At 57.0% G+C, this 23,565-nt stretch overlaps 1 protein-coding gene across 1 annotated transcript in view; it reads left to right on the top strand.

Annotated features, from left to right (window-relative positions):
- KCNK9 (potassium two pore domain channel subfamily K member 9) overlaps positions 1-23,565 on the top strand; it is an 86,330-nt gene that overhangs the window by 664 nt on the left and 62,101 nt on the right. The window lies entirely within an intron of this gene.

Genomic DNA, 23,565 nt, shown 5'->3' with positions numbered 1-23,565 from the left:
CGGGGTTCCAAGCCTTACACTTACTACCTCTCCGGGACTTGGAGGGGGCTGGCCTGGCTCCACGGCGCGGAGAGGGACTTAGGCGGCCGGGGACCCTCGCAAGCCTCCAGCCTTCTCTGAGCCCAGATTTCAGCTTTCCTCCCTCCTGGCTCCTCTTCGGATTCTGGAGCCTGGTCGTGCCAGGACCTGGGGGATGGGGGCGGGGGGAGTTTGTTCTCTGGTGATTGGGGTGGGGGTGGCAGCCAGGTGACAGGCTCTGAGAGGGCAGTGGAGGAGGGGACAGGGCAGGACCTGTCCACCCGCAGGCTGTGACAGTGGGTAAGGCAAGTGCGCTTGTTGCCCAGAAACTGGGGAGGTTCAGCCCTGGTCTGGGGAGAGAGTCCAGTTGGTGCACCCTGGGGACTCCTGTGGGTTCCTCTCCCCAGGGCGCTGGCCACAGAGCGAAGTCTCTAGTAGGTGCCTAGGGCAGTGCCCCCACTGAGGTCAGGGAGTTTGGAGAGCCCGCAGGTGTGACACTTTGAGACCTTGGGAACTGGAGCAGGTCACTTCCTCCCAGTGGACATGGCAGTAGGTAGGGTGGTGTCTCTGTGGTTTGCAACTTGTCCCCCACGTGGCACCCTGCCTCTGCACAGACATCTCCTTGCACCTACCTGTCAGGGCCACCGTGTTGGCTCCGGTGGCCCCTTTTCTGTGCCCGTCCAGTCCCCTGTGCCCCCTCGCTGTAAGAAGAGGCCTCTTTTCTGCCCACCCTTCTCTCCTCCCTTCGCCCTGAGTCCTCTGGACCTCCTTCTCTAATTTTCCCCTTGCTATTTTTCTTTGTCTGGAAAGCTCTGCATGCTGAAAAAGCAGGATTGCTCAGTGCTATATGCAACAGGAAGCACCAGCACAGGACGGCCTGTCTTTGCTTCTTGGTTGAGAAGACTTTGTAGAGAGTCATCTTGTTTGAAATGTTTAATTCATTGGTGCAGGTTTTTATGTTTTGGAAGGAAATTGCTCTTCTGTTGCCTACGTAACTAGCTCTGCTCCCGCTTGCCCCATGTGCTTGGCCCAGTGGCCAAAACACAGAGAAGTTCTTCCTTACCCACCCTGTGCTTCCAGCGTCTGAAAGGGCCAGGCGGTCATTACCGTCATCCTTGTCTTTCCGACTTGCAGCCTGAGCTGTGGCCGTAACGTACGGAGGCACATGGCGGCGATCCTGGGGGTACAGGGGCCTGTTTGCCGAGAGCGAGAAATGTGCCTCCACGACTGACTGCCCTGGGGGAGAGACCCCCCATTCCCTAAACATGCCTTTAGTGATCTAGCCCCAAAGCAGGTGACATCTGCCAGAACACTGGCCCCAGGAGTGACATGAGCACCTGAAACCTGTGGCTGGTCTCACGAGCCGAGCTGCAAGAGTGAGGAGAGGATTGGAGGGAAAACCAAACCCCGAGACGCTCCCATTGACCTGAAAAAGTAAATAGTGAGACTGATAAAGTTCCCATCAGGGTGTGTTGATTGATCCTTATTGGTAGTCCCCGGCATTTGCTTCAAATGCTCAAGGCTCCAAAGAGAAAAGTCAAGGAACGTGTGGCCAAATGGAGGGTGTTAGACTGACGAGGCATGCAGGTGGGACTCCTGTCCGTCCAGGACCAGAGGGGCGTCTGATGACTGTGGATTTTTCTTCCTTCCTTCCTTGAGTTTCCACCTGAGTTTCTGGAAAGAAAGGTTGGAATACGTATGTCAGGACAAGGAAGAAAACACTGCCTTAACTCAGCTGCCCTGACCTGAGCTTGGAGCCCAGGGAGCTGGCTTGCGACCCGAGTCGGGTCATACTGGAAGACCACAGGCAGGTCGTTTCTCTTCTCCCGGCGCGGTTTCCGCACCTGTGGAAGGAACCTGGCCTAGTGCTCACCTGCCAGGTTGAAGCTCAGGGCTGGGGGGGCTCCTAGGTGCTTGCCGACACCTGGCACTGCGCCCTGCACTTAGTAGGTGTGAATCCACGCTCTTTGACAGAGGCCCGAATCTGCTGTCTGCCCTAGGAAGCTAGAAGAGCTCAAATTTACAGGAAACAAAGCACTTTTCTAGTTAATTGTTTGTTTTCTTCGTTTTTAATATAAATGCAAATTAAGGTCCTCCTAGGCCTAGAACAAAAACCAGCCCCAAGCCAGGCCCTCCAAGGAACTGTCTCCTGTTGGACAGTGATATTAATGAGTCAGGTGAATCTTCACGGGTGTGCTTATTTTTAATCTAACCTTGAGCGATTTCTCTAGCATGCTGCAACTTTGAGCTCCAGTCAACGAGGTGGGCAGGAACCAGTGGCGCTCGTGGTCTGTAAGTGAACGCCGCTTCTCCGATCCACTTAGCTCACTCTCTGAAGTGGATTTTAAAAACAATGTAATTAGCACTTTGCGCCGGATCCGTGGCCGCACCTCCATGCCAGGCTGGGAAGGGAGAGCACGCCGGCCCCCCCGCCCAGCTCTCGGGGGAGCCCTGGGCACAGGCACCGCGGGCCGAAGGAGGGGAACACAGGCCCAGCGGGCCCAGAAGGGGCACCTTCGGTGCGGCCGGCTGTGGCTTCCTGGGCGCCCTTCCTCCCCGCCTGTAGCACCTGAAGCCGCTTGCGGGGATGTGGTGGTGGTGACGTCTAAGTGGCCGGTGTTGAAGATGGGAGCCCCCCGCCATACCCCGTGGTGCTTGTCTGCTTAGCAGGATGGCTGGAAGCCTCTGCCCCTCAGGCCCAGGGCCTGCCTGGAATTCATCGGCTCAGGGCAAAGGCCTAAGGGACCCCTGCGCCCCTGGGCAAACCTGTAACTTTCCTATAGGAGGTGCTCTGGATCCAAACTGCCTCATGGCCAGCCCTCCTCTGAATGCAGAAGGGGATCTCCATGACGCTTCTGTTTTGACATCTGTGATCTCAGTTGTCACCCCCTTTAGGACCGTGAAAGATGAAGAAACCCTGCTTAGAATTCAGATCTCATCTGCAGGGGCCAGGAGGACCAACAACACTGGTCTGCGTAGGGGAGGGACGGAGTGGGGAAGGAGACGCGGGTTTTCGGTTTCGGCCTCGGTTGGGAGGAGCAGTGCTTCTCTGGGCCCCTGGGGAGCATCCGAAGCCAGTCAGTGACCCCGGACACTGGACACTGGGGTGACTGGCTTAGGAGGCAGGGTGTGCTGGCTGGGTGGGGGGGGGGCAGACTCTGGGAAGAAGTGCTGGGGCTCCTGTAGGTTCCTTGCTCAAGGTCCCTCCTACAGGAAATGAGAGCGCAGAGGGGCATCTCCAGGTTCTCATCCGCACGTGGAACCTGAACGGGGTTTCCCTGCCGTGGAGAGCAGGTTTCGGTTTTTTCTGGCACTCCTGGGTGTCCTTTCCAATACAGAGTTTACACTCTTGCTGTGCGCCTGCCCCTGCCTTGTCTGCGTCACCTCTGAGACTCTGGGGACAGGCTAGATGACAAGATAAGGCCTGGCCTTGAGGCAGGAGGGGAGCTGGAAACCCAGACAGTTGGTCCCGCTCCAGCATGAGAAGTAGGGACAGCGGAACTCAGTTAACCCGTCCTCACCTCTGGTGCAGGATGCCCAGCGGGAGTGTTCCTTCGGTGGCGGGGCGGGGGGGCGGGGGCTCTTTGCATCCTCCTGGCAGGTGCTCACCCTCCAGGGAGGCTTGGCCTTCCCCTCTGCCCCCAGCTGCCTCCCTGAGCTGCGTCCCCGCTCCTGTGCTTCCATCTATGCCGGCACGGCCGGTACCCCAGGCGAACTGTGTCTGTGCCCCCGTGCCCCCCGCACCTGCAGGCCCGGCGCAGGGTGGGCGTCTGGTGAAGGAGCGCAGAATGGAAGCAGGCCCTGAGGGGCAGAGCAGGCTGGTGCCACAGGGAGCGAGGAGCTTGCACACACATGCGCTCACCTCAGCCGCAAGACTGGCGGGAGTATTGCCCCACTTGCTGGATGAGAAAACTGAGGTGCGGAGACAGCAGCACAGGGAGGCAGAGGGTCGTGAGCTCTGTGATGCCCTGCGGGCTCCCGCTGTGCCTTTGTCCTGGGAGCCAAGGATGGGCCTGGAGAACATTCCATCTGCACCTTTCTGCCTCTCCCTTTCTCTCCGCTGCTCAGGAGCCCTGCTGTGCAAGACCCAGGTGAGGGGCCTGCTCACCCACACACGGCCGCCGGCACTGGAGGGGTGGCGCTCCCTTGTTCCTTTGCGGCCTGGCCACTGGCAACGGGCAGGAGGCCTGCGAGGCCCGTGGATGGCTCCCCCCTCCCCGGCCCTGCCTGGACCTGGCCTCGCTCGAGGAGGCACTGGCCCTCCGGTAAACACTGCCTATTTAGAGACGTCGTGGTGGAGGCAGAGAAGTGAGGTTCCTTCTGACTCTGGGTGACATGAAAGAGACGGCTGTCCTGAGGTGGATGCACGCCTAGCTGAGTGCTCTGAGGCAGGGCAGAGGTCAGACGAGACCCAGGGTGCCAGCTCTCATTGTCAGTACCTGCTCTTTCCTGGGTCATCTCCCCAGCTGGTCCAGGGAGGTCCGAGCAGGAGCTAGAGGGGAAGCAGGCCCCGGCGCACAGCTCTCCTCCACAGGCCCCTGTGCTCACACGTCCGTCCGTCCGTCCGTCCACCCATCCCCATGCACTCACTCCCTGGGTCCTCCGGGCACCTGTTTGTTCATGCTCTGGGTATCCTGGCGTGCATGCAGCCATCCTTCTGGACATTCACTCACCCTCTCGCTCCTTCCCTTACTCCTCTGAGCCTTCTCTCAGTCCTCCATTCCCCTGCTTGTTCACTGCCCCGTCAGAGGGGTTTTGCCCATCTCCTTCCCCGGGCGGGGGGCGGGGGGCGGCAGTGTGTGCACAGTGCCCCTGCTAACATCTTGGTCAGTGCCAGTGTCTTGATGCTGGGATCTCCACGGTCTTCCAGCCACATCTCCTTCCCCAGAGATGCTCAGCCGATGCCAGTCACTTTGGATTTTTAAAAATGTTTATTGCGGGACGCCTGGGTGGCTCAGTTGGTTAAGCATCTAACTCTTGATTTCGGCTCAGGTCGTGATCTCAGGGTCTTGAGATTGAGCCCTGTATCAGGCTCTGTGCTCAGTGGGGAGTCTGCTTGAGATTCTCTCTCTCCCTTGCCCTCTGTCCCTCCCCCCTGCTCACATACTGCCCCCCCAATAAATAAATAAAAATCTTTAAAAAATATTGAATTATAATGTTCACACAGAAAAGTATACTTATGAAAAGTATATTGCTCAATAAACCTTTAATGTTTTTTTGTTTGTTTGTTTTTAGTTTCAGGGGTAGAATTTAGCAGTTAATCGGTTGCATATAACACCTCGTGCTCAGTCCATCAAGTGCCTTCCTTCATGCCCATCACCCAGTTACCCATCCCTCGACCCCCCTCCCCTCCAGCAACCCTCAGTTTGTTTCCTAGAGTTCAGTCTCTTACGGTTTGCATCCCCGTTTTTATTTTATTTCTCCCCCCCTTCCCCTATGTTCATCTGTTTTGTTTCTTAAATGTCACATATGAGTGAAATCATATGGTATTTGTCTTTCTCTGATTGACTTATTTTGCTTAACATAATACCCTCTAGTTGCATCCATGTCGTTGCAAATGACAAGATTTCATTCTTTTTGATGGCTGAGTAATATTCCTATATATATATATGTGTGTGTATGTATATATATATGTGTGTATATATATGGTAATCTTCTTTATCCATTCATCTGTTGATGGACATCTGGGCTTTTTCCATAGTTTGGCTATTGTGGACATTGCTGCTTTAAACATTGGGGTTCAGGTGCCCCTTCAAATCACTGTTTGTATCCTTTGGGGTAAATACCCAGTAGGGCAGTTGCTGGGTCCTAGGGTAGCACTATTTTCAACTTTTTGAAGACGCTCCATACTGTTTTCCAGAGTGGCTGCACCAGCTTGCATTCCCACCAACAATTGGCGCATCCCCGCCAACATCTGTCGTTTCCTGACTTGTTAATTTTAGCCATTCTGACTGGTGTGAGGTGGTATCTCATTGTAGTCCTGATTTGTATTTCCCTGATGCCAAGTGATGTTGTATTGCTCAATAATTCTTATAAACAAACCATGCCTTGTCACCAGCACTCAGATCAAGAAATAGTATTACTAGAGCCCCGGAACCTCCCTCACCAGTCAGCTTCTTTTTTTTTTTTTTTTAAACTTTTTTTTTTAAGATTTTATTTATTTATTTGAGAGAGAGAGAATGAGAGACAGAGAGCATGAGAGGGAGGAGGGTCAGAGGGAGAAGCAGACTCCCCGCTGAGCAGGGAGCCCGATGCGGGACTCGATCCCGGGACTCCAGGATCATGACCTGAGCCGAAGGCAGTCGCTTAACCAACTGAGCCACCCAGGCGCCCCACCAGTCAGCTTCTTTTTGAATGCCTCTAGGGACAGGGAGCTCATTACCTCACATGTAAGGTAGTGGTATGTGTTTAGATGAATGTTGAGGTTATTGCATGAGGTTCTGATGTGCTGGGGCCACCATGTGGGGAAGATGTGTGTGTGTGTCAGGGGGTTATTCTTTTAAAGGGGTGACCAGTTTCTATGGTGGTCACCTAGAGAGGGGTGAGAAGATCTGCATTCAGATATTGGAAGTTGGGAGGCCAGGCCCAAAAGAGGAGAGGGACCTCAGGACTTGGATGTGGGCATGCAGCTGGAGCGAGGGAGGGTGTGCTGAGGTAGTCCAGGGAGCCAGGACGGACAGGCCGCCAACTCAGGGGGCTGCCTCTCTGAGTTAGAGCATGCAGCAGCCACACTCTCTGTTGGCACCAGCCTTGCCAGAGCACCAGGAAAACAGTGGGGAAACCGATGTCCTGGGTTCAGCAGAACCCCAGGAATTTGGAGGCGAGGGCCCTGGGTGGGCCAGGCTGATAAAGGAGGAGCAGTCTGCACTGTCAAGAGAGTCCCACGGGCAGCAGAATTCTGGGACATGAGTGCTCAGATGGGGGTCCCCTTCACCCAGGGGAGCATCCTCCTCCATGCCAGCTTTGGGGGCCAGGGGTTTGGTGTTCATTTCATCAAGGGATTTTGTCCGAGGACCCCTTTTCCTGCCTGTCCCAACCCCAGGATCTCTGGCTGTAGAAGGTTCTCCCTTTTTAGCTAAGGGCACCCAACCTGTAAGCTTACAGCTCTCCAGAGGAAGGGGTGAGCGAAGCTTGGTTTGCCTCCTGTCCCATAACCGGCTTCAGGAACTTGAAGATAGTCCTAGGTCCCTGCGTTTCTTGCAGACATGCCTTCATAAGCCTGGTGTGTGTGCTCTCCGAGTCTGGTCTGACCGCTGGGGAGAGCAGACCATCCTCAGCCCTTGTCGAGGTGTCGTGGCGCTTCTCCTAATGCCCCCGCTGGGTGTGCTGGCGTTCCCGGGCAGCCCCTCCGCACGTTGACATGGCTGAGCTTCTAGTTCATGCAGACTTCTTCCCTATGCTCCTCAGCCGCAGCTTCTCCGTCTTGCATTGGTGTGAGCCCAAGTACAGTTCCTGACGGCGATCTCTGAGCAAAAAACTAGAATTATATGCTGCGCACCCAGAGAAGAAGGGATGGTTGATGGGAGAATTTGCACAGTGGGGGGAGAGAAGAAAATTCAGGAGTGAGCCTGAGTGTGTCGGCCCGGCTGGTCAGGACATTGTGAGTAGCTGTCAGCGCTGGGGGGTTCCCTGGCTGGTCTTTCTGGGCTGGGGCCACTTCCCTGCCCCTGCTCCCACCTGGGCTTCCGGGGTCAGCCAGGCCTCGAGCAGCGAAGAAACCTGCCTGGGGGGGTAGCCACTCGCAGGGCTGCCGCTGACCGGGGTGGGTGAGCCCTGAACCGTCCTCACCCTTCTCATGTGCCCACCCCTGGGAGGAGCCAGTGGGTGGCCCTGGGTGAAGGGGGGGCTCACACTAGAGGAGGGCGCAGTGTGACCTGGGGGCGGTGGTGGGGGTGGGGGCAGCTTCGGTGTGGCAAGGGGGAGGCTGGGCCCGGCATCCAGAGGGTGGGGGAGGCCGCTCTGTGCCCCACCTGTGGCCGCAGCCTTCCTGTCCGGATGACACTTCATGCTTCCTGGGACTGAGCACGGAGGGGCTCGGGGAACAGGCAGATCCTGGGCTCCTGTGGCCCTGGGCAGGGATCCCTCTGTCTGCCTGTCCTGGAGGCCCAACCCTAGGTGTGTCCCTCAAGCCTCGGCTTCCTCATCTGTGAAATGGAGCCGCAGAGCTGTGAACCTTGAGCACACATCTGTGAAAGGCCTGCTCACCCGCACCTGGGGCTTTGGGTTGTTACGACGACATTCAGGTGGATGCTGAGCCCTCGTGCGTGCAAAGTGGGGAAGATGTCGGTGCAGCCCCTTGCCCACCCTCTTGGGGACACCAGTCTCCTGCATTGCCTCTTCTGGGTCCCGTGATGCTGACCCTCCCTCATGAGGATTCGTGCCAGCTACAGAAGAGGCTCTCGGGGTGGGAGGCCAGGCTCGGGGCTTTGGGGGCCACAGTGTATAAGCCCAGGTGCTGGCTCTCCCCAGCCCGTTCCTGTTGAGAAAATGTGGCTTCCTGGGATGCCTGCCACCACGACCACCATCGTGAAGCCCATCGCTCTCGTCTTCCCTTGCTGGTACCCTGTCTCCTCTCGGATCAGATCCAGGTCCTCAGGCCAAAACCCCGCCTGGTCCTCCAGGTCCTGCCCTGTCTGCCCAGGTCAGGGTTCTCGCCTGCTTCCCTCTCTCCTGCTGTGCCTTGCCCTTCCCCCAGCTGTCCTTCCCTCCTTGGACCGAGGACTTGTCCCTCTGCCCCCAGCCCGCTGCACCTCGCCGTCCGGGGGCGCCTCGCTCGTGGTGCCCTAGTTTTGTGTCTGAGGTCCCAGGGCAGGGCTGGGCTCAGGCTCCCCAGAAGGTGCTCGGGGCAGGCCTGCTAGACCCCGAGTCACACCCTGGGCCCCCCAAAGCAGGACGACTCAGGGCTGAGTGGTTGTGCCTCGGGGCCCCTGGGCAGGTGCAGGTCGGAGGAGGCCCCAGCCTTTTGAACTTGAGCGCTTGGTTTTAATGGAAGACAGCAGGTTAGGGGCCCCTCTTGCCAAATGGGGAGCTTCCCACTCCTTCGGCTTCGAGGTGTGCTCTGGGTCCCCACCACTACCATGAGCGACAGACCCACGTGAGTGAGTTGGGCACCCGGTGGGAAGACGCGCCCATCTGTGAAATGGCCTTTGGGGGTCACTGGCGCTGTCAGGTGTGTGGGGTGCAGCACGTTCGGGAAGGCGAGGCCTCTCGGCGAGCGTCATCAGACCTTTGAGCTGAGGGCACAGGGGTTCCTACGCATCCTTCCTGCACCTTCGGCACCACCTGGCCCTTCCGGCCTCCCGCCCTGCGGCCCTCCCTCTCCCTTCTTCCCCACGGCCCTCCACCTCTCTCCACACACCCCGCACCGCACTTGCCTGGTTGTTCCTACCTGGGACCTTGCCCATGCTGTTCCATGCACCCAGCCTGGCACAGCGTGCTCCTGCAGCGCTGAGACTGTCCTCGCGTCTGTCCCCTGGACACTGGCCAGAAGGTGACAGTGCGTCCTGGGCTGTGCTGGCTCTGTGCACGGGAAAGCCACTTGGCTCTAAAAGGTGTTTGTTGATTGACTGTCCGACAGAGGGTCCCGGGTCCCTGGGAGTGGTCGTAAGTGTGTGAAGCAAGTGGCGGTGGTGTCTTTGGGTCCTGCTGACCATTTGTTGGAGGTGTGCAGCGTGGGCACATTTCTGGGGTGCTGTGAGTTTCGGGGGTGGGTGAGGCCTGCCGGGGATGAGGGGCAGAGCCTGGGGGCTGGCAGCCCCTGGGGGGCCTCCATGTGGAGGCGGTGGCTGCCGCCCCGGGCCCCCAGAGTCCTCTGTGTGTGGGCACCTGCCCCTCTTGCCCCCCGCCCACACCTTCAGCCCAGGAGGAGCTTGGCGAGGTGACTGCCGGCGACTCTCGGAGCTTCTGACGGGTACTTCTCCGGTAGCGTTCCCACCTCTGTGGGCAAGAGACCACGATTTCTTTGGAGCCCCAGCGAGGATGCTGGCGTGAGCGCAGCAGAGAACACGGACTGTGTGGAGGGCTCCGGCTCTGGCCTGTGGTGCGCTGGGGTCCAACCGCTCCCCAAGCAGGTGACCTTGGGCTAGGGCAGCGCTCGCCCTGCCCACCGCCGACTTCGGGGCTGGATACTTCTTTGCAGTCGGGACGTCCCGTGCACGGTCTGCTGTCGGCCGCGTCCCTGCCTCCGCTGACTCGCTCCCAGTGACACCCCCCACCCAGTGGTGACAAACGTAAATGTCTCCAGACATTGCCACATGGCCCCCAGCCTGGTGACTTCTCTTCACTGAGCCTCTTGTGCGGAATTGGAGAAGAAGCCGCCTTCTGCAGATCATGGCGGGTGGGGGCCAAGTGGCGTGTGTGTGCGTGTGCGTGTGTTTGCATGTCTGATCGTGTGAACTGTGTGTCTCATTCACAGTGTGTGCCCTGGAAAGGGAGATCTTTCCCTCTGCTCACGGGAGGACGCACAGGGAGAGGCAGTCCAGCTGTGGGGTTTTTCAATGGAAGGCGACTCGAGCTTTCAGGCACTGTCAGTATATAGATGGGCAGTGAGAACTCGAGTGGGGCTGAGGTGAGCTTGTTCATGTGGGGTTGAGGGGAGTGTCACTCGGGTAGGCGTGAGTCACTCAGTGGGATTGGTGGGAGTCATTCAGGGGGTTTGGGATGAGTCAGGTGGGACTGTGGTGAGTCACTCGGGGTTTGGGGGAGTCACTCAGGTAAGATTTGGGGAAGCTACTCAGGTGGGATTGGGGTGAGTCATTTGGGGATGGCGTGAGTCACTTGGGCTTGGGGGGAGTCCCTCAGGCGGGCTTGGGGGGAGTCCCTCAGCGGGTTTGGGGGAGTCCCTCAGGTGGGCTTGGGATGTGTCACTCAGGTGGGCTTGGGGGGAGCCACTCAGGTGGGCTTGGTGGGAGTCCCTCAGGTGGGCTTGGGGGAGTCCCTCAGGTGGGCTTGGGGTGTGTCACTCAGGTGGGTTTGGGGTGAGTCACTCAGGTGGCCTTGAGGGAGTCCCTCAGGTGGGCTTAGAGGGAGTCCCTCAGGTGGGCTTGAGGGGGAGCCACTCAGGTGGGCTTGGGGTGTGTCACTCAGGTGGGCTTGGGGTGAGTCACTCAGGTGGGATTGGGATGGGTGGGCTTGGGGTGAGTCACTCAGGTGGGCTTGGGGGGAGTCCCTCAGGTGGGCTTGGGGGAGTCCCTCAGGTGGGCTTGGGGGGAGTCACTCAGGTGGGTTCGGGGTGTGTCACTCAGGTGGGCTTAGAGGGAGTCCCTCAGGTGGGCTTGGGGTGAGTCCCTCAGATGGGTTTGGGGTGAGTCCATCAGGTGGGTTTGGAGGGAGTCCCTCAGGTGGGCTTGGAGGGAGTCCCTCAGGTGGGCTTGGGGTGTGTCACTCAGGTGGGATTGGGGTGAGTCACTCAGGTGGGCTTAGGGTGAGTCACTCAGGTGGGATTGGGGTGAGTCACTTAGGTGGGCTTGGGGTGAGTGTCACTCGGGTGGGCAGGGTGAGCTCAGTGGTGTTGGGGAGCACCCTGGGTGGACCCTTGGCTTCTACCCCTCAATCAGAAGTTGTAGGCAGCATTGTGGTGGGGAGCGTAGGCCCTGCTCCCGCCAGGCTATATGGCCCTGGGTATGTCTGGAAACAGCTCTGGACTCTGTGGCCTGCCAGGTGGTATTGGGACCTTTGTGTCTTTTAGAGTCGGTGTGAAAATTGTGCTGGTGGACAGGGGCTGGCTTTGAGCCACATGGCTTGTGTGGGCCCCAGGAGAGGGCCGGGCTCCAGGATGCTTTGGGGGACTGGGGAGATGTTGCTGCAGGGTCTGGTTGTTATGAGGGGTCCCCCAGTGAGAGTGCCATTTCTGGGAGCTCACAGACTGTGCACCCCGAGTACTGAGGAGCCCTGGCAGTTGGCAGAACGGGTCTCTCATCGATTAGGGACGGTGTCCAGGCCAGAGGGACCCAGATCCTGGCAGAGTGGATGCTGGTGTGTGTTGATTCACAAAATAGCTCTCACATCACTGAACACTAGTAAGCAATGGCAGAAAACATTTTATAAAGGTGGGGGAAGGCCCCACAACTCCCCTGTGGATCTGTGGTCATATAAAAAATGGCTTTAGCTTTTCGTGTTCACATCCTCATCATTGCCCACATGTGCCCACATGTGCCCACTGTTTTTATCACTTTATCAGAATAAATGTGTTAGGAGATTGTGTTCAGCCGCCTGTAGCAGAAAACCCAATGAAAGGCGACTTGACCAAACAGCAGTTTCATCTTCCTCAGTTAAGGAGTCTGGGGCAGGTAGATGGGCTGGCAGGCAGCTCCATGATGCCCTCAGAGACTCCAGCTCCCACTGTCATTCTGCTCAGCCACCTTAGCTTGGCTTTTGTCCTCAGGCTGGTGCCTCATGGTTCCAAGATGGCTGCATCACCACGGGCATCACCTCCAGCATCCTCCTGGGAGCGAGAAGCCAAAGAACAAACGAGAAAGGCATGTACCATTTGGGCTTGCTCTTATCCACAAAGCCTTCCTGGATGGCCCACCCAAGGTTTCTACTCATAACTCATTGGCCAGGACTGTGTCTCATGACCAATCCTAGCTGCAAGGGAGTTTGGAAAATGGGGCGTGTTGTTTCTCAAACCTAACTGGGGTTCTGATGGTGAGGAAGGAGTGGAGGTAGGCATCAGTAGGCACCAACAGTGTCTGTTGGGGATGCCTCGTGGTTCTAAGCCCTTTTCTTCCTAAGTTTATGTCCAGCTTTGCCTTGTGTTTCTGCTGTCTTAAGGGAGATTTATTTTTATGGCTCTGCATCCACTAAAGGAATGTACTGTCGTCTCTTTATGCTTTTATTTATAGCAATTTAATGTACCTTTTTTATTTTCATTTTTTGCCAATTATAGGTAGTGCTTTCCAGAGCATCTGTGTGCGTATGTGTGTGTGTGTGTGTGTGTATGTGTAGGTTCTTCTGGGTTCTTACATGAAGGTTTTTGGTAGTGGTGGGATCCCCAGGCCAGGGGGCACTTATGTTCTTACTGTTTCAGAAGGTTTTCTTAGTAATCTTTGTGTGGCCTGGACCAGGTGGTGCAGGGTTGGAAGGCTGGTGTCCACTGCTGGAAAATCCACCCTCGTCCCAGACACAGGAGTTCTGAGGGGGTCCACAGGTGCATTTGTAGTCCTAGAACCCACAGCCTTGTGAACACCATGGAACCAGGCAGGGGCAAATGAGTCGGTGGGCTGTGGTGTAGCCCGGGGATGGGAAATTCTGTGTGGTCAGTCTGGAAGGCTTTTCCATTGCTGTGCCCAGAGTGCCATCACTGGCTGGCTCTGAGATATTGCTTGTCCCTGGGACTGTCTACTTTACAACTCAGGTTCTCATCCTCTACCATCTTCCATCCACATAACAGCCCTGTGACATAGGTGGGATCAAGAATTAACCCTGTTATGCTGATGAGGCCCAGAGAGGTCCAGTGACTCGCCCAAGATGACAGAGTAGAGTTGGGACTTGGACTCAAGTCATGGGCCCTGAAGCCCAGCGTTCTCTCTGTCCCACCCCCAGCCTTCCCTCCATGCTCCCAGACTGTGGGCTGGGTACAGGAAAATCAGCCTCCGTGATTACCATCTGACATGAGGACTCAGAGGCCATCTGGTCCTGCCCTCTTTGGATGGGATGAGGCCATGGCTTAACCCTCCAGTGACAGGGAGCTCACCGTCTTCCTAAATTAGTAGGGAAAGGCAGATGTGGCATCCATGTTCAAACAAACAAGAGACCGAAGATCTCTCATCTGCTTGTTTTGGTTCTGCCGAGCAGAGCTTCCCAGGGTGAGTTTAACCTCCTTTCTCTTGCCACAACGGCAGTGATCAGTCATGGTTGTCTAGAGGGTTCTGGTTCCTTACAGATACTGTCTCAACAGCTCAGCAACCTTATGAAGTAGATGTTTTCATGTATTCCTGTTTTAAGCTGACGTGGAAGATCAGGGAGGTTAAGCAATTTGCCCGAGGTCACGCAGCTGCAGAGGACTTAGACCCAGGCAGTCTGGCTTCAGAGTCTGTGCTTATAATTATACTGTTATATATTGCTGCTTTCGACCTTTTGTATCAGTTAGCTAGTGATGTGTAACAAATCACCCACAACTGTGGAGGCTTGAAACAACAGCCGTTTATTAGTGCTCACGGTCTGTGGCTCAGCTGGGTGCTTTTTGTCACTGCTGGCTGCGGGTGGACTGGGACAGTCCCATTCTCAGCCACCGTGTGCGTTTTCCCCTGGGTGATGGCAGAGGCACACGAGGGCAGGGAGGGAAGTGCGGTCCCTCGTGCCACACCCCTGCCATGACTCTGTCATCTCGCCCACAGGCCGTTGGCTGCAGCAACTCACAGGAGGCCAAGGGCAGCACGCGCACCTGCCCACGATGAGGCCGAGTGGGTGGGACGGTCTGCTCATCCTGCCGGCTGACCGAGAGCCCGTCCACACCCCTGGCCAAGGCCCTCCCTGCTGTCTGTAATCAGCTGCCTGGCGTGGTGGAGAGAGCACAGCTTAGGACTCTAATCTGGGTTCGAATGCTGCCCAGGTCACAGCTCTAAGCGGACGTGCTCTTTTCTCATCTGTCGAGTAGACAGCGCACCGTCTCCCTCTGCGGGAGACATCTCGGCCTGCCATGACAAAGCACCACGGTCCCAGGGCTGAAGCAGCAACAACTTGATGTCTCCCACCTCTGGGATACAGAAGTCTGAGGTCAAGGGGTCTGCAGGGTTGGTTCCTCCTGAGGCCACTCTCCTTGGCATGTAGATACCGTGTTCTCCCCGTGCCCTTCTGTGGCCGTCCCTCTGTGCCTGTCTATGTCCTCACCTCCTCCTCTAACAAGGACACCAGTTGCTTTGGAGTAGGGCCCCACGTATGACCTCAGTTTATCTTGATCACTTCTGTAAAGAGCCATCTCCAAATACAGTCACATTCTGAGGTCCTGTGCATTAGGACTTCAGCATAGGAATTGGGGGGGACACAGCCCAGCCCATCACACCCTCCTAGGGCTGAACATTACGTGAGAAAAATGGAGATGAAAGCACCTCGTCCAGGTCCTGCCGCGGAGCACTTGCTCAGCAGAGGTTGGCCCTGTGTTGTGATTGTGTGGCCCCAGCGTGTTAATTATTCTGTTGTTATTCTCAAAATCTGGTTGTATGTTGAGTGAAAAGGCCACAGTGGTAGAGTGGACCCAGCGCAGGGTCTGTTCTCAGGAGACCTGAGCTCAGATCCCTGTCCGCCACTTACTTGTGGGGGATAGTAGCAGCAAACTCCCTCCCTGGTCCCAGCCTCAGTGTCCCCATGTGCAGACTCGGGGTGCTCCTGCCCCCTTCAGCATGTCTGGGACGTGGGATACATGAAGCCTCCCGTGCTTCTTTTAGACTTGATCGTGACTGGATTTTTAAGCAGGTAGCATGCAGTACTTCCGTAATTCACACACATGCACGTTAATGTTAAGTTTTTGGTGTGATCATCTTATGATGGTTCTATATAAGAAACGAGTCCTTATCTTTTGAAGATAGATACTAAAACACTTAGGGATGAAATGCAGTATCTGGGATTTGCTTCAAAAAAATCTGAATTGCAGGGGAAGTTGGGGGGGGTGTGGGTTTGGATGGAACAGGATTGGTCATGAGCTAATTACTGAAGCTCAGTTATTTGTATCTGGGAGTCTATTGTACTGTTTTCTTACTTTAGTATATATTTGAAAATGTGCATAGTAAACCACTTGAACAGAACACGGGGTAGGAGTGGCTGTCCCTGGTCAGGTCCAGCCCCTCGGCCCTGCTCCCAGGAGGCGGCGGCTGCCAGAGGCTTGCTGTGAAGAGGACCGAGCACTTCCTTGGCTCCCACGCCGGCCCTGGCCTGCTCACAAGCTTTCTTTGGCCTGTATGTTGCTTGAAAATATTTGGAATTAGTTGCCGACGTGTATTGATCTTTTAAAAGAGCCAGCTCTTGGTTTTATTTATTAGCTAGGTTGTTTGTCTTCCTGATTTTTGCATTTGTATTTGTGAAATACCTATTTTAGGTTCTTGAGGTGTGTTTCTTTTTCCTCACCTTCAAGCACCGAGCATTACTAGGGGCTGTTGTTTTTTTAAATAAATGCATTAAAGGCTACACATGTTCCTCTTTGTGCCACCATGGCTGTCTCCCATCGATCTGTTATGGTCACGTATTCATAAAGAATTCACCAGTGAGCCTATTTTTTTCTTTAATCCAAGAATTAGTTGAAGTGTGCTCTTTTAATATCATACACTTCGATGCACACACACTTTTGTCAGCATACTGATTTCAAACGTGAGCTTGTGGCCAGATTGTTGGCTGTTATACCTGCCTTGGTCATTTACTAGCTGTGTGACCTTGGGTGTGAAGTGAAACCTCTCTGTGCCTTGGCTTTTGCCATCTGTAAAATGGGGATAGTGGTAGTAATGACCATAGCCACAGCAATCAAGGTTGTCCAGACCACAAAGTGAGCTGTTGCATTCCACACATTAAAAAGCGCTCATGGTCATCGGGCTTTCACTCTCTGGAGACGCATTTCTGATGTACAGCTTCTGCATTTTAAAATCTGTTGGACTTTTTCCTTGGAATAAAAGGATTACTTTTGGTAAAGTTCCATGGGTTTTGGAAAAGAACATCTATCTCCCCGGTGTGCATACAGTTCTCCCTAAACTTATAAAAATCAAACTTGTTTATTACGTTATTCCGATCCTTTTCAGGGGTAGAAGATGAGCAAATGCTAGCTAAGTCAGTCTGCGTGCATGTGGATGAAGCACACAAAGTGGTTTTTTGTTTTTTTTAAGGATTTTATTTATTTATTTGACAGAGACACAGAGAGGGGACACAAGCAGGGGGAGTGGGAGAGGGAGAAGCAGGCTTCCCGCCGAGCAGGGAGCCCGACGTGGGGCTCGATCCCAGGACCCTGGGATCATGACCTGAGCCGAAGGCAGACGCGCAATGACTGAGCCCCCCAGGCACCTGCACACAGAATGTTTTAAACAATCACTATTTTGTTGCCTTTTGTGCCTGGAGCAGTGCTTGTGTTCTGTGCTGGTTCCCACGGCCCCCACCCATATTGCAGTCACACGCGGTCCCCTTGCGCACTTGCTTCCACGGCCAGGCGCCACAGGCGTCCTGCCCTGCACCCCGGTTTATGGTCACCCAATTATCATCATTATTATGGAGGCCTCCTTCATTTCGGAGGGACATCTGTCAGTGTCTCCAGCACTTTGCCATTGCGGTTTGCCCGTGTCCCCTTGTGTTTCTGATAATTGTAGTTTCTTGGATTTTGAAGCTTAGATGTGGGAAGGTTCGTGTTTGCTGTTTCTTCTTGGTGGAGAAGCTTTACAAAGCAAGCTTCTTTATTGTTTATACTTATTGCTGTAAGTTCTTCCTTATCCTGAGATTACGTCTGTGCCTGATTTCTTTTATTAGCCTTTGTTATATAGATGTTCATGTTTTTATCTTCTACTTTGTTCTTTCTCTTCAGGAAGATCGTGGCATGGCTTATAACAAAAGGCGTAAAAATAAAGCATAAAGCCAGGTCAAAAATCTGCGGGTGTGTGTGTGTGTGAGATTCGTACGTAGTAACCCGTATGATGGCTCCGAGAGACGCTCATGTGTGTTTGGGGCTTCCGAGGAGGAAGGACAGAAGGAGAGCCTGCCAGACGCTGGGCGCGAAGTTGCAGAAGAGCGTGCTCTCATGCCTTCACTGAGGCCTGGCCCAGTGAGGCGCTGGGGTCGGGAGCATCGAGGGGGGACCCGGCTGAAGTGTGGCCGGCCTGGAGGCACCCAGTGGATGTGGAGTGCCCGGGGATGTCTGGGGAGACCGTCCAGCCGGGGGTCCGCTCTCCGGAGCTGCGGGTGCACAGGCTCCTTGGATTTTTTCCCTCCATCTTCGTTCTGTGATTTGTTCTCGTGCTGGTTGCATCATCTCTGTTCCAAGCAGGAGAAGAAGGAGGGGACAACGGTCAGAGGGGCTGTGCCCGCTGCGCACACTTTCCTGGAAATCCCCAGCAACTTCTTCTACTCATTGGCTGGGGGTGGGTCTCGTGGCCACACGTGGACAGTGAGGGGGTGAGGCGGCATGCCCCATCTCACACCTGCCTCCAGGCCCCGGGGGATGTGGAGCCTGGACCCCTGGCGGGGAGGGACCTCCTGGCCTCCTGCTCAGTGGCCCTGCAGATTCTGCACCCACACTCCCTGTGATGGGGCCAGCCCTCTGTGCCCTCGGCCTTGGCCGGCGACTGCACATCCTGATCGATGACCTGGTGCCTCCCGGTCAGTGGCAAGCCCGCGGGCAGATCTGCTTCCCCCGTGTGTGCTTTCTCTCCCCATGTGGGAAGTGAGCCTGCAGTCTGGGTTGGCTCTGGGGTCTCCTGCTGCTGCAGACACAGGCCTTGGCGGCTCTGTTTGGCATCCTGGGGTGTCTCAAGAATCCCTTGTTGGAAGAATCAGCAGAGAAAATGGGGCTGAAATGGGAAACGCTTTCACAGGGAGGCACCCCAGAGTGAGGAGAGCAGGGCTGTAGGGGCGAGTGGGAGAGCTGCCTGGTTTCCAGACACCTGCTCTCCACCTCTGGCAGGGGACTCTGACATTGGCGGGACATCGTTCTCCGCTTCGGAAGCCTTTCTTCCTGGGCCCAGCGGCGACCTTGCAAGGAGGGGGTGTTAAGTATCCTGGGACCATTTTCTCTCCTTCCTGTCAGGGGGCTGTTGGCCACCAGCCAAGACCTTGCCCTCATGTGCTTTAGAAGAGTCCTTTTGGGGCGGGGCCCCCTTCCCCAGCCCCTGATGCCCCTGGCTGAAGCCCACCCTCCCCCCCAGACCCGGGAGACCTGGCCATTCAGGGTGTTCTGGGTTTTTTCCTTCGGGTTTTGTTTTCCAGCCCAGCCTAGGTTCTTTCTGGGCACAGAGAGGAGCCCTCTAATTTTTGGCTTCCTCTGGGGATGACCTAAGCATTTGTTTTTAAAGGGCTGGCGGGGGCCACCGGCATTATGCAACTCTGCACTGAGACCACGTTCCCATTGGCCTTCTCCCAGGGCCTGCATCTCTGAGATGGCTCGAGGCCTGGGCTGATGTGCATTGCGCTGGCCATGGGCCATCAAATCAGATCGAGTCACTCCCTTGCTGAAAAGCCGTCGATGGCTCCCAGCGGCCTACAGCACGTGGCACGGCTTCTCATGGCTCTTGAAGTCGGACCTCTTGCCTGCCACTCAGCCCATCCCGCGCAGCACCCTGCGCCCTGCAGACCGAGTTACCAAGCACTAAAACCCCTTCCTCCGTGAAGCCCTCTCTGGCTGGTTAGGTGCCCCTCCTGTGTGTCCTGCGGCCCCAGGACCCCTGCCGGCTTGGCATCTGTCACCCTGTGTGCAGCTCAGCCTGTCCCAAGCCTGGCAGGACTGCCTTCACCTCACTGTGGCTGAGGCACATGTCCGCCAGCTGCTGGCAGCAAGCAGGCCCTCCGAGAATGTTTGTTGAATGAACATAGGCATGTAAATGGAACAGCTTCCACAAAAGCGGTATTTAATTGTTCTAGAATATTCTCCATGCCTTTCAGAAAAGCAAATTCTTGAAAAACAACAGCTGAGTGGCAGGTGTTTGCATGACATGGTGGGTAGTTGCTGGGGGGGCGGTCCCACTTCCTGTGGGATCGGGGTTCCCCCTGCACCCCTCAGCCTCTCCGCTCACTCTGAGGTGCCTGCTGACTTCGCTGCCTTTCCTCCAAATCCCCGGCACCTGCAGGACGTGGCCTGGCGTCTGTGGGGCTGCCAGGAGCTTGGGAACGGCGCCCTCTTCCTACCTGGGGCTGGGCCACTTTTCCAGGTGGCTCACTCCCGGCCCGGCAGCAGCCCTGCTCAGGAGCTCTCCCCAGCAGTGCTCCCTGCACTGGTCCTCACACCGCCCTCCAGTCCGGGGACCTGTCCGCTCCGGGTGGTCAGTGCCCCACCCCGTGAGATGCGGCTGACCCACAGTGAGCCTCCTCAAGCAGGCGGCCCCTGTCACAGCTCCCACCCCCGCCCCCCGGGGGCTCCGGGCAGTCTGCACACTTCTGAGACGTGCAGATTCCCTCTGTGCCGCCCGCCGCTTGCCTTCACCCTGAGCTGGTTCCTTCAGGGAGGTCTGTGCTCCTGCCTCCCGCTCTGCGCGGGCTGGTCCCTCTGCCTGGCATCCTTGCAGGCCACTCTGCTGTTCCTTCCGCTCAGTGCACCCGCGTGGAGCAGCCCATTAGAGGGGAGCGCGCCCCGGGCTCAGAGCCGCCGCGGCCTCACTCTGTTGGGGGCATGTCCTGGCCTGGCCTGCCTCCCTCCAGCTGAGCAACCTTGCGCAGTCTGCATGGCGCGGTCTCCACAGGTACCGTGGGTACGACAGAGGCTCTGCAAGGGTTCAGTGATCTCACGTGGGTGGCTGGCACACAGCGCGGGGTGATCGTAAGTGCGCGATGGGACGAGGAGGCTGTGCCGGGCCAGACTCCGTGCCAGATGCCCTCGCGCAGAGGTGCGAGCTGAGCCCCAGCGAAGGCAGGGATGAAGCCTGGGAGAACCCCGGCCTGGACCTCAGCTCTGGAGCCAGAGAGTGAGATCCATGGGCTCAAGTCCTGGCTCTGCCATTTTCCAGAGGCTGGCTGCAGACGCGGCAGGTCACCGGTCTGTGGCCTCGCTCTCCCCCCTGTGGACTGGGGCTCGCCAGAGTGTCAGCCTTAGAGGGCTGGGTGTGGGTCCCGAGAAGGAATACGGGTGGTGGGCCTGGCACACGGTGGGCGCTCCCCTCGCCTAGGACTTGTCCTCCCTCCGTAACCCAGAGCAGCTGGGATGTGGGGCAGGGTGCCCTTGAGGGAGAGCCCTGGCTGCAGGTGTTTCTAGGGGCCCATGGCCGTTCAAATAAAGCTGGGGTTCTTGTAGTGAGGAAGAGGGGGTGAGGTATCTAGGGGACAATCTACATGCACTCCCTGAATCAAATGCTTATTACTCCGAAATGTGCTTTAAAAAAACCAAACCTGCAAATGCCTCGGGGGGCTTCTCTCGGGCCCTCTGCCGGGGCTGCTCGGTCTCTGCCGCGGTGTGGATGTCAGTGCTGGGTGTCACTGGCCTGGGGACGGATGGTGCAGCTTTTTTGCCCACGTAAGGTCTGGGGAGAGAGGTCACTCGTTGCTGTGTCTGAGAGCGAGGACCTTGGTCCGAAGACGGGGGCCTGTATGTCAGGAAGGGCCCAGCGATGGCCCCAGCCTGGCCATGTGGGGACAGAGGCCAGCCCAGTGTGCCCTGCCAGTGCCCCCCAGCCTCAGGCCCTCAAAGGGAGTGGTGTCTGTGGACGTCAGAACTGGCCACGCAGGAGAACCAGTGACCTTCCCAACAGAACCTCACCCCAGAGGACGGCCCAGATGCGTGAGGACCCGGCTTCCCGGAGCCTCCTCCCAGCAGACCCGGGATGTCCCTGCGTCCCAGGCTGCAGAGCTGGGAGCGAGAACAGAGAGGGCCCAGGCCGGCCCCGAGCGAAGGTCCCGATGCCCTTTGAAGTGACCTGGAGAAGGGTGTCGTGAGAGTGTGGGTGAACAGCGGGCAGTGGTCCCAGGGGGACAGTGACCTTGGCGCTCTCAGCCCACAGAGGGGAGGTGGGTCCAACTCCTGAACCTGAGGGGGGAAGGCCATACTACCAGGAAAGACCTCTCTGAGTCATTCCAGAACCTTTCACCCTGAAGGGGGCGTCCATGCTGTGGGTGGGATCTTGATTCCAGAGCTTTCCAGGGCTTGCGGTGGCCCCGAGACGTCGGGGGAGGCAGGTGGGGCTCCGGAGGCCAGTGGTGTCCAGGCCCGGCAGGCGCAGGCGGTCGGTGAGAACCAGCAAGAATCCGCCTGCTGCGCCTGGGCCTGGGCCGGCCGTGGCACTGGTCCTGCGGGCTGGGCTGCCGGGTCCTGCTCCAGCCACAGATGCTTGGGAGCAAGTCCTCTTGCTGGTTCTCTTCTCCTTTGTAAAGGGGTCCAGCCAGCTTTCACCTTCCACAGAGTGCTTGGCCTTTTGAGAAATTGCTCTCTCACTTGGCCCTGAGCTGCCTTTGGGGGTTTGCACAAAACAGCAGACACGGCGGGCCGGGCGAGTAGCGCTTCTTGGCATTCGGGGTCAGCGCAGCCCGCAGGACAAGTGTTGTGCAAAGAGCCACAGGCCTTGGGGTCAGGCGGGCCCCCTTCTCCTTGGTGTGACTCTGTGTCTCAGCCTCAGTTTTCCCATCGCCTGCAGGAGGCTTTGCGCACCCAGAGGTGACCGTGAAAGCATGTGACATCGGGCAAGACAGAGCTGCTGCAGGACGCAGGTGCCTGCCATCCACCTCGCTGCCAGAGGTGAGGGCTGGGCGGCCGGGCCATGACAAGCGAGGGGGCGGCTGTTTACCAGCTGGCATAGAGAACTTTGGCATTTTAGCAACACGGTGTTCGTATGTTGGCGAGCACCACGAATGACAGGGGTGCCCGTCTTGCAGGGGACAGCGGTATCCGTGAGGCATCTTCTGTGCAGAGGGCAGTCCCCGGAAGTCTGGTTTGGTCTCCAAGCCCCCAGGATGGGGTCCTCATCCTCAAGCCCGGCTGGAGCTCCTGGACGGGGAGGCCCAGGCCCAAGCGTCCACCATCGTCTGTGATACCCGCATCTGGTTGGCTGGGGGATAGCACTTGTCCCTACTTCCTTTCCTTGCCCTGAGTCCCCAGTATTTGCTCTCAGCTGAGCCGGGGCTGAGCAGCTCGGGAAGGCGGCTCTGTGGACAGTCGACATTTGGGCTTACCTGTGATGGCCTGAACGTGTGTCCTCGGTGGGAGGTGGGGCTGCAGGGGGACAAGCCCGCGCTGGATAGCTTCTCAGGGAAGCGCATGTGTTCCTGAGCCCCACAGCCTGGGCCTTCCTCCTGCCTTCGAGGCCTGCCCCTCAAGGGCCCTGGAGAAGTGCGCCTCTGTTTTATGAAGGGTAACGTAAGCACATCCTTGGGAGGAGCTTAGCACAGTGCCTGGCACGGGGCTAACATGTAATAATCACTCATAGAATCAGGGGTGGGCGAAGGCTGGGAGGCCCTTTGGGAGCAAACTTTCCCATTCTCCGGGTGGCCCAGTTCTGAGGAATCTTCGCTCACTCGTCAGGCACAATTTATGGGTGTGCACCAGCCCCAGCTAGGAACAGAAATGAGTAAGTCATAGGTCTTGGTTCTCAGATGGCTCACAGAACAGGGCGGGAGAGAGACAAGAACTGGCTGATGGTGGTGCAGGGGACCAAGGGCTAGGAGGTGGGAGAGCACTCAGGGACGTATCTTTGTCAGCATGGGCCAGCTGCTGGAACAGACAGCCCCAGAGGCCAGGCTCAGCACGGGACAAGTTTATTTTCCTCTCATGTGAATGCGGGTTAGAGGCTGTGCTCTGCTGGGTCACTCCGGGCCCCAGACTCCTTCCAGCTTGTGGCTCCGCTGTGCTCGGGTCTTCGGTGGCCTCTCCGTCCAGCTAGCCAGTGGGAAAGAGCCTGGAGGCGGGGGCAGGGCGTTCTCACAGGACGGATCTGCAATCGCCGCGTCTAG

Source organism: Leptonychotes weddellii, chromosome 4, assembly GCF_054177405.1.
Source record: "Leptonychotes weddellii isolate Sample4059 chromosome 4, ASM5417740v2, whole genome shotgun sequence".
Taxonomy (NCBI): domain Eukaryota; kingdom Metazoa; phylum Chordata; class Mammalia; order Carnivora; family Phocidae; genus Leptonychotes; species Leptonychotes weddellii.
The sequence above is the reverse complement of the archived record's forward strand: the minus strand, read 5'-3'. Positions and strand labels throughout refer to the sequence as shown.